Genomic DNA, 11,597 nt, shown 5'->3' on the forward strand with positions numbered 1-11,597 from the left:
CAACTTCGGCACAATGGCATGAGAGCCCAAAGAATAAGTCACAGATTACATGTCGTATTCATTTGTGCGTGCACTGAAATGATGGAGGTTAGGTTGCGTGCAACAGGCTACTAGCACTGTGTAAGGCTGGTTGCAGTTCACAGCAGGAAGGTCCGAAGGGGTATAGAGTTTGCTGTGACTGCACTTCTGCTATCTCCGCTTCTTGTTGTTGTTTTTGTTGGTCTTCGGTTGGTCTTGTTGGTCTTGTCGGTCTTGTTGGTCTTGTTGGTCTTGTTGGTTTTGTTGGTCTTGTTGGTCTTGTTGGTCTTGTTGGTCTTGTTAGTCTTGTTGGTCTTGTTGGTCTTGTTGGTCTTGTTGGTCCTGTTGGTCCTGTTGGTCCTGTTGGTCTTGTTGGTCTTGTTGGTCTTGTTGGTCTTGTTGGTCTTGTTGGTTTTGTTGGTCTTGTTGGTTTTGTTGGTCTTGTTGGTCTTGGTGGTCTTGGTGGTCTTGTTGGTCTTGTTGGTCTTGGTGGTCTTGTTGGTTTTGTTGGTCTTGTTGGTTTTGTTGGTCTTGTTGGTTTTGTTGGTCTTGTTGGTTGTTTCATTGTAATGGCATCACTGTAAGGAGGGTATGTACAAGAACTCTCTCATTTTTAGTTGCGCTGTTTAGCAACGTTTGAGCTTTTTCTGAAAATATAGATGCGATTTCAGCAAATTGCTCTTTTTTGGCACGGTTGCAAAAAGCATAAGTTGCGAACAATTCTGACATCTTTGACAAAGGGCTGACATTCATTTATGTACATGCTGTGTCGATCCTCAAAGTCCGCACCGCAAAACTAGCCACTGCCTAACACCGATATAAGCAAGAAAAAGGAATGAATTACGAAACTCTGGTTGGGACTGTGGAACATGCGTCGTTTGCTTAGGTACCAGCGCTTTGGCCGAGTGGTTGTGGGCTTGCCTGCGAATCACAAGGTCCCGAGTTCGAGACCTACGCTGGGAGCAGGGAGCGTGTACTGTGCTAGCAAATGTGGTGATGCATGCGTGAACCACTTTACATGCAGTGAACTGCGCCGATACCCACGGTTAGGTGTTGGCGGATAATGCTCCGTAATATGGGATATAATGCTCTCAGTAATGCTCCACAAAAGGCCATATAATGCTCCAAATAATGCTGATAATGCTCCGCCGGACCTGAACCTTGCGGTATCGGGCTAAGAAACACGCTATAATATTGCACCCGTGCTATGCAACATAGAACGCACAATCTGGATCCGCCGCAGACTCGGCTGAACTAACGGCCTCAGTAAGACCGGTGCCGGCTAGAGCCTTCCCAAGTCGTTTCTGATACGCCAAGAAGGACTCCTTGACCAGCTTCTGCCTCTGAGTTTCCCTCTCCAAACGGGACTTTCCTTGTTTGTGTCTCGCGGTAGCAATATGGGATATGATTATACTCTTCTTCTCTGACAATGTTGTATGGCATGCCAGGCACACTAACTTGCCACAGTCGCTTTTGAGCGGCTCCGCACCCGTGTTTCGGCACTGATGGCCACTTCAGTGCTTTGTCCATGAGCTACTCGCGTCCTTTTGGAAACATTTTCAGACTTGGTAGTAGCTGTTTTCTGAAAAGACCGCTTCCTCGCTATCGCGGCAGGATCTGCAGTTTCCAACTCGACGACGTCACTATCATCAGAGGACTCCGCCAAAAGCTCATCTGGAGAAAGCCCAGCTTCCTCCCAATCCAAAGAACGGCATCGCGGCGAGTCAGCCATCAGCGTTGGCTGCTAGTTAGCTGGTCTTACACAATGGTCAATGTCCGGTGAAAGTCCAGCGTTACTCTTCGACAAAGACATGGACTCTTGCTTCGATGAAAAATGTTTTTTGTAACATTGTGGACGGTAACCGGGTAAGGTCTGGAATGTGTGCGTGTGCGCACCTCCACCGCGTACCGTTCCATGCTGCCTCACATTTGTTTCGTTGGTTCGGCGTTGTTACCTGGATCTTCAAAAAGTAAGTAATTAGTTGCTGGCCGAAGATAGACTTCCGGGACCGGAAGTTTCTGCGAGAGTTGCCTCACTGTGCTGCACCACAGCTAGCTACTAAGCTAGCAATACTGCATGCAGTATACTGGGCCTGGCACTGCGTGCCACGATCTGTTTGGTACCATGCATGATGTGTGCGGTAGTCTATCGCTTGTACTACTTTTGTAGTAATCATGGTAATACATCGCGTATAGTAATAAATGTTGCCAATCAAAGACCAACGCTATAGCCGATACGAATCTGTACGTGAGGATGTGTGTAGATCTACTATGCAGTCATGTAGAACATCGTATAATGCCATTTTTGGCCTCGTAATAATGCTTTATAATGCTCGTAATGCTCCGGGTGGTGTATAATGCTCGATATAATGCCGGCATTATCCGCCAACACCTACCCACGGTCAACTGGGTACTCACTACTCGGAGTGAGGGTAACAAGGATGCAGCTAACGAGGTAGGTTAGCCCCCTCGTCGGGCATTGGTTGTGAGACTTACCACCTCACCCTCGCCGTTAGGCGCTGCATCTGCCACCTTGGTATCACAGGCATGGTGCAACCGGTGGTGGCCTGGCACATGCGAAACTTCCTGAGCTGGTTGTGGTTCTCAACGTATAGCCGGTTGTAACGCGGAGGTGCGAACTTTACTTTTACTCCTTGTGACATGGTCAGGTGGTTTTCAGCGTTCGGCAAGCTTGTACAAGAGAATTGCATCGTTCCTAGCTGGCAAGCGTAATGAACCGTACGCGCAGATCATTGAAATCATTAGGTGCTGCATTTTACTTTGCCCTCCTACATATACTTAGTACTTGAAGTATATGTACATGTACGTAATCTACAGAGAGCTGAGTCCTCCAGCTCGATAGATCACTTGTCTGAAGATTGCTATATGGCATGAAACTTAAGTTACGACAATCAAAACGGGTGGTTTTCTGTGACTCGTGTGTACGTAAGCTATGAAAAATATCTACAAAGAATTGACTCGGATGGAGAGCCAAGCATAGCTTTATAGAAAAGAAAAAAGACCAAGGAACTACAAGTTACGCTATAATGAATTGATCAACGAACTTCCTGCCACGTTGGCCGTTTCTGAGGCGGCTATTAGTGTTTTGAGGCTTCAGAACTCACTAGTGCCAGTGAACACGAAAACTGTATACAATGCCCCTTCACAGAGAAGTGTGGATGCTCTCTAGGCTGTACAGTATACTGCAGATGTAGAAACAATTACTTTGAAGTACAGAAGAGTGTCTCGTACTATATATCCCTGGCATACTGTTGCTACACGATACCAATGAATCATTGAATGTAAAAACAGCAGTGCATGATATCAAGAGTACCTAACCCTTAACCCCTAACCCCTGGTTGTGTACACTTCATGATACATATGCTAAGTGTCGTTTACCTTGACTCATCTTTCAATTCCTTCTTAACTTTCTGACATTATCTCCATCATTGGTCCTGTCTCCATCAACATGTTCTGCCAAAAACTCCTCTACTCCTACCTACACAGTATCACACTATCAGAATAATGGACACATGGATTTACTCAGCATGGATGACGTCATTAGACATTGATTACATACACACTGTGACACACAGCGAGGCGCAAAACAACAGACACCAAAGACTTTCTTCTGCTCAGCTGAGTTTTATCAAACAATCCCAGGCCCGTCTTCTAGCTTGTGATATGAGCTAATTCAGGTGTTAGCCGATACCTTACTGTACTCTAGCTAGGTGGTGATGTTAGTGCAAAGATTGCCAAGTCGTTGGTGCTGTGATTGACAGCATACAGTCACGTGATTGCATAATAACAGTAGTTGAGGTGAAGGCAGTGCACTATAGTCAGTGACATGGAATATTGACATTTGTGATGGACATGAAAGAATGATGAAACAGAACAAAGAAGTTAGTAGCAGTGGTGAGGCTTCATGCAGCTTCATCCTTCAGAACAAAGAAGGAAAACTAAATGTGCGACCCATACACATCAACAGAATGGGAAATAGGTGCATTTGTGAAGACACATAGCAAGCGGTAAATGAAGTGCCACAAAATCAGTCATCCAATGACTATGTACATACATGTGACACGAATCCCAGCACAGTCAACTAGTGGACAGAAAGGCTATGTGGTTGTAACGCAGTGTGTCATGATCAACACTGCTATCATCAGACAACGTCATAATGGTGCGTATGAGTATTATCATTGGCTTTTCCACAAAGCACTGCATCAACTGCCTGTCCGTAATGCCAAGGACGGTCAGTGCGCGCGCCTCTCCGTGGTCTTGCGACCTCACCGAGTCAGTGATTATGCTCTTGGCGCCGCGGGCCGCAGTCCCGTCATAAACCTGACTCGACTATGGTACACTGACGACGTCATTGGTTGGCAGTCTCTTGACAGTTTTGTCAACAGCACTTTTACACGTACCGTAAAGTCGCGGATAAAAGCCGGGTTTGCATACAAGCACATCGCGGATAGAAGCCTGGAAATCGAACGGGTCAATGCATATAAGCCTGTCGCGCGTAGAAGCCTGGCTTCTATGCAAGCGCGGATCGGGTAGGTCAAGAGTGCATGCGCTATGTACAGTGCATAGTAAAACTGCCGCCATACCGCGTACCGGTAGTCAGTGGTAAATCTACGCGTGTCGCGCGTAGAAGCCTGGCTTCTATGCAAGCCCGGATCGGCCGATGTGCATACAAGCCTGGCCAAAATATCAGTGGTGCATAAGCATGGTTTGCATACAAGCCCGGTTTGCATTGAAGCCTGATGCAGGAAGCGGCTTATGTGCTTAATATAAGCCCGGCTTTTATCCGCGACTTTGCGGTATTTGGAACCGTTGATCTACTGAGTCGTAGTCAAGCCGTTCTTGGATATTTCTATTCTATTTACGCATGAGACTTGGGTGGCTGGAGAACCGCACGGGAGATTTCAGGGAGTCGCAAAATACTTTTTATTTTCCGACTCCCTGGTCGATGCGCAGAGCTGTTAAGATTTGACATCGGATCGCGTGAGTCAAGCCTTTTCGCTATGGAACTGGCCCCAGATTTGCGGACCCAGGGATTTTCACTCCTCCAGGCTGCAAAGCTGACTCTCTCGGTAAGCCTTCATCTCTCCCTCCCTCTCTCGTTTACATGATGCAGTGCGCCTTGGCCCTGGTTGATGTGTGCACGTTGACTGCGAGATGTAGCACGTGATTCATCTACATTTTGACGTCAGTGTACATGATGTCAGTGCAGTGTCCTCCTTGGCTACGTGCGAAAGTCATACTCATGTCATGAGTCATAGCAAAGAGTTAGTGCACAAAAGTCAATGACTGAGTAGAAGGACTTTTTTACTTGTACAGTTGCAGGGACCTTTGTTGTCCGGTCCATACAATGATGACTGACTGTACAGTCATGTACATCAGTACCTGTATATATGAAGAGAGCAAGTGCGCCAACAGGTCGCTCCTGTAGATGACGAAAACAGAGCTGTGAAGAAGACCTCCGGACGGCTAGCTGCTTCGACATTGTTAGGTCACCTCAGCGAAACTCAGAGGTACTGACAGAACCAGTTCAGGTTATCATACGTGTACTGTTGCTCGATACAAAGTGTTTTTACAATAACGTGGGAACAACAATAGACATTGAAAATTTAATAATGTGATCAGGGCTTGTTGTTATGACCATGACTCATGAGTGACTACTCGTATTAACAGTTTAACTGCCAATCATGCAAACGTTCATGTCTGTTACCAGAGGCAGGGAGTTACTGCCGACCAGCCCGCAGCCAGCATTCGACTGCGAAGGGCATTCGCCTGCGGCGATAGGATGCTCAATTCCCCGAAGCAAGTGACAGCCCATCACATTAGATAGAACGATACCTTGCAGCGCAGGTGATTCATCACCACAGACGTGTCACGTTGCTACTACTAGTACTACACGATGACAACAGAATGTCATCTCTGAAAACACCAGTACAATGTCATGAATATTCGTAAGTCACTCACCTTTACTCATCTTTCCATTTCTTCACACATGTAGCTCTCTGCCGTTATCTCCATCAACATGTTCTGCTAAATACTCCTCTACTTCTACCTACACAGTATCACACTATCAGAATAATGGACACATGGATTTTACTCAGCATGGACGGATGACGTCATGAGACATTGATTACATACACACAGCAAGACGGAAAACAACAGACACCAAAGACTTTCTTCTGCTCAGCTGAGTTTTATCAAACAATACCAGGCCCGTCTTCTAGCTTGTGATATGAGCTAATTCAGGTGTTAGCCGATACCTTACTGTACTCTAGCTAGGTGGTGATGTTAGTGCAAAGATTACCAAGTCGTTGGTGCTGTGATTGACAGCATACAGTCACGTGATGGTATTTTAACAGCAGTTGAGGTTTAGGCAATGGGTATAATCAAGAGTACATTAACCAATATTATTATAGTCAGTGACATGCGATATTGGCATTTGTGATGAACATGAAAGAATGATGAAACAGAACAAAGAAGGATAGATAAAACAACAATGATAAATGTTCGACCCATACACATTGAATGAATGAGAGAAAGGGTGCAAGGGTGAAGAAACATAACATGTGGTAAATGTAGTTTTCACAAAAAATAGACAACCAATGGGTATACCGACGATCACAGAACAGTCGACCATTTGACAGAAAGACTCTGTGGTTGTAACTCAGTGTGTCATACACAACACTGCAATCATCAGATATCATGATAATATTGGGTATACAAGGGTATACACACACACTGCAATCATCAGATATCATGATAATATTGGGTATACAAGACATGCACATTGTACATGGACATGACTGTATTGGTGTGGGGAGTGGGTACGCATTGACTGTATTGGTGTGGGGAGTGGGTACGCATTGACTGTATTGGTGTGGGGAGTGGGTACGCATTGACTGTATTGGTGTGGGGAGTGGGTACGCATTGAGTGAAATGAGTCTTATATGGTACTCACTACTAGCGTGCTATGGCCCTATGGGTGTCACCATGGTCACAGGCTAGAGCAGTGAGGTCTATGCAGAGGTTGCATGTGGATAGGTGATCATAGACATTACGGGGTATAGCACTATAGGTGGTGGGGTTGTAGGGATGGTGTGGCTGAGAAGACTATGGCAGTAGAGGTACTTCAAGTAGTTAGGAGTTTAGGTGGCATCGTGGAATTTTGGGACGTACTGGTATTTTGTGTTCGTGTCGGCACTATGAGACGAGCACTGAGGCATTGTTTGGGCAGGATGTAGTCTTGTAGAGGCTAGGTTGGTGATGATGTAGGGTCTATCTCAGTAGTGCACAGTGTGTATCGATTCGCTTAGTGATACTTGTGTAGGATTTGTCGCCGTCCTTGGTTCTCCAATTCAGCTCATGGGCGGTGTTCGCTCGCTTCAGATTCCAGATGTGCTTGGAGAGTTGTGTGACGTTGACGCATTGCTCGTGCTTTGTTGTGGATTCTGATTCATTCGTACTCTCTATTTTTTTAAGGATTCTCCAAACGTACATGGATCTTTATCAGGGGAGTTTCCTGGAAGGGTGGATGGGATGAAAGGGAAGTGAAAAGGGGTGAAGGGAAAAGACTTAGCAGAAACACTGCTCAAGAAGAACTACAGGTTAAACCAAGAGTATAATTACAAGCTCCTAGGGAGCTTATGTACTCTTGGTAAAACCCACCGGGGAGAAACAGAGTACATGAAAAGTAGAAGCACAGCCGCTAGACACGACAGCCAGGAATTTCAGCCCTGGAGCATTTACATGTAAACTATAAGACTAGTAATGGTCTTGAGCGTGTGTTACACTGACAGCACACATGATTATTATTTTTTTTTAAACTGCGAATATGATTATTGTGGATGGACAATTGTTAGAACTTAGAAATGTATCGTATTTCTGTAGGATATTCCATACAAAGCAGTAAGCATTGTCCCTTGCTAGAAAATAGGACCTACAATGTATGATCCGGGATAGCTCACAGACCACATCACTTTTTCACAGTTCGTGTGGGACCCAGGCAGACTGAGGTTTCAGCATCCGTAGGCACTCCATCTACATCATTTTCAAGCATGGCAAGGGGAGTGGGTACGCATTGACTGTATTGGTGTGGGGAGTGGGTACGCATTGACTGTATTGGTGTGGGGAGTGGGTACGCATTGAGTGAAATGAGTCTTATATGGTACTCACTACTAGCGTGCTATGGCCCTATGGGTGTCACCATGGTCACAGGCTAGAGCAGTGAGGTCTATGCAGAGGTTGCATGTGGATAGGTGATCATAGACATTACGGGGTATAGCACTATAGGTGGTGGGGTTGTAGGGATGGTGTGGCTGAGAAGACTATGGCAGTAGAGGTACTTCAAGTAGTTAGGAGTTTAGGTGGCATCGTGGAATTTTGGGACGTACTGGTATTTTGTGTTCGTGTCGGCACTATGAGACGAGCACTGAGGCATTGTTTGGGCAGGATGTAGTCTTGTAGAGGCTAGGTTGGTGATGATGTAGGGTCTATCTCAGTAGTGCACAGTGTGTATCGATTCGCTTAGTGATACTTGTGTAGGATTTGTCGCCGTCCTTGGTTCTCCAATTCAGCTCATGGGCGGTGTTCGCTCGCTTCAGATTCCAGATGTGCTTGGAGAGTTGTGTGACGTTGACGCATTGCTCGTGCTTTGTTGTGGATTCTGATTCATTCGTACTCTCTATTTTTTTAAGGATTCTCCAAACGTACATGGATCTTTATCAGGGGAGTTTCCTGGAAGGGTGGATGGGATGAAAGGGAAGTGAAAAGGGGTGAAGGGAAAAGACTTAGCAGAAACACTGCTCAAGAAGAACTACAGGTTAAACCAAGAGTATAATTACAAGCTCCTAGGGAGCTTATGTACTCTTGGTAAAACCCACCGGGGAGAAACAGAGTACATGAAAAGTAGAAGCACAGCCGCTAGACACGACAGCCAGGAATTTCAGCCCTGGAGCATTTACATGTAAACTATAAGACTAGTAATGGTCTTGAGCGTGTGTTACACTGACAGCACACATGATTATTATTTTTTTTTTAAACTGCGAATATGATTATTGTGGATGGACAATTGTTAGAACTTAGAAATGTATCGTATTTCTGTAGGATATTCCATACAAAGCAGTAAGCATTGTCCCTTGCTAGAAAATAGGACCTACAATGTATGATCCGGGATAGCTCACAGACCACATCACTTTTTCACAGTTCGTGTGGGACCCAGGCAGACTGAGGTTTCAGCATCCGTAGGCACTCCATCTACATCATTTTCAAGCATGGCAAGGCGCTGATTCAACTTCTAAAGCAGTGGCAGTATCTGTTCAAGCATGGCAAGGCGCTGATTCAACTTCTAAAGCAGTGGCAGTATCTGCGATGCGCAAAAGTCCAAAAGAGGAAGAAGGCTTGTGCTCCAAAATTAGTATTGCATGATCTGTACCATGTACTGTACTTGTACATTTACTGGGCATGAGGTGAGGATTTTGCATCAAAGCACATTCACTTCCGCGCAGCAACGGTCAAACGGCACTTGGCGAACTTGGCTGTATCAAAAGCAACTGGACCGGATGGCATCTCTGCTCGTGTGCTCAAGATGTGCTCATCTGAACTTGCAGACCCACTGGCAAAGCTCTTCGCCCTCTGCTTCTTAGACGGTGTGCAACCTGGGGCATGGAAACTTGCCCATGTAGTCCCAGTTCACAAACGGTCCTCCAGATCTTTGGCATCTAACTACCGACCAATATCACTGCTAACGATCATGTCGAAAGTCATGGAGGGCATTGTAAACACGCAACTGGTTAACTACCTAGAGAAGCATGAGGTGTTGCCAAACAGCCAGTTTGGATTCCGACGTGGTAGAGGAACCGCAGATATCTTAACGGCTCTCCAACATGAATGGGTCCACACCATAAGTACTGGCGGTTGTGTCCAGGTCCTCGCCGTGGATATTGCCGGTGCGTTTGACCGGGTATCGCACACAGGAGTGCTGTACAAAGCAAAGCAGGCCGGCGTCGACGGACGCCTGCTTGTATGGCTACAGGACTACCTCACCAACCGAAACATCCGCGTTGTGGTTGGAGGCCAGACGTCAGATGCTCAACCCATCCAGGCTGGTGTCCCCCAAGGCAGCATCCTAGGACCCAGCCTCTTCCTTCTATACACCTGTGACATTGAACAATGTTTAACTCCAGGAACGCAGCTGAGCAGCTTTGCAGACGACACCACACTCTACAGCAGCGCTTAGTACAGCCAACTGACGATCTCCAACAGTCCACCGCCTCCCTCCAAGGGTCCCTCAACAGTCTTGAGGAGTGGGGCCGCAAGTGGCGTATCTGTTTTGAGCCAGCCAAGACACAGCGCATGATTCTACATCGCAAGCACGTTCCTCCCTGCACTCCACCAGTCACCTTTGGAGGTGAAGCACTCCAGGAGACAGATACCCTGAAGCTGCTGGGAGTCATGCTCGACCCTACTCTCTCCTACAGAGCGCACACTCGCAGTGTTGCACTGCGCGCCTCCCAAAGGCTGGGTTTCCTACGAAAGGCAGCACCCATCCTGGATGACCATGGTCGAGTGATGGTCTACAAGGGATTCGTGCGACCCCTACTTGAATATGCCCCACTGGCCTGGTCGAGCGCAGCCGCAACTAATGTAGCGTGGCCCAAGTGGTTGGGCACACAACAACCAACAAGTCTCACCAGAGCAAGGAGAAGTGGTTGAAGAAATGAAGGATGATCTTTCTTCAGAGACAGAGCTTTTTATATGTGCCAAGACTAAGAGAGTTCAGGTTTCACATAACAACGAGCAACGGTTTAGACCAATCAGGAGATAGAGAGATGGCACAGATTCGGCCAATCAGAAGACATGTATTGGAAGAAAGTAAAGAAAAAAAGGAAAGCTTCTGGAAAAGGTAGGTTCGAACTTCACATGCAAAGGATACTAGTCTTATTACTGTACAGGTTTTAACACACCAAGCTACAGTGACACAGGCACTAGACTACAATGCAACAGGTACAAGGTTGAAGAATCTGCATGCTCTACACTAACATGGCCCAGCTGGACAAGGTTCAGCAACGTGCCCTGCATTTCCTGGGACCTGGAACCATCCTCCAAAGTCTCCAGCTTCGTCGGATGGTGGCAGCCCTGTCATACGTGTTCAAGCTGCACTACATTCCAGGGCCTCCCCAGGTAAAGGCCATGCTGCCACCAACCAAGCCCCCTGCCGTAGCTAGCATGTGCACACGGCAAAAACGTCAGACGCACCATGCCTTTCAGCTGAAGTGGACACCCCCTCGCACAGCCCCTGACTACCTCCTGCGATCCTTCCCCTTCTTCGCCATCACACCCTGGAACAACCTGCCTGCGGACCTCCTGCTTCACGAGCCTCATTCAAGACGCCTCCAAACCTTCAAGGTCAACGTATGTAAGGATCTAATCCGAAAGAGATGGCTGTGGTCCACACAGTACCTGTGACGATGATATTGAGACCCATTTAGTATTTACCTCTCTACTTGTACTTGCTTGTTATGATTATTGTTCTCTTTCTTCCTTTTCCCTTCTGGTTTAGTCAT

This window comes from Sycon ciliatum, chromosome 6 (genome assembly GCF_964019385.1).
Source record: "Sycon ciliatum chromosome 6, ocSycCili1.1, whole genome shotgun sequence".
NCBI lineage: Eukaryota > Metazoa > Porifera > Calcarea > Leucosolenida > Sycettidae > Sycon > Sycon ciliatum.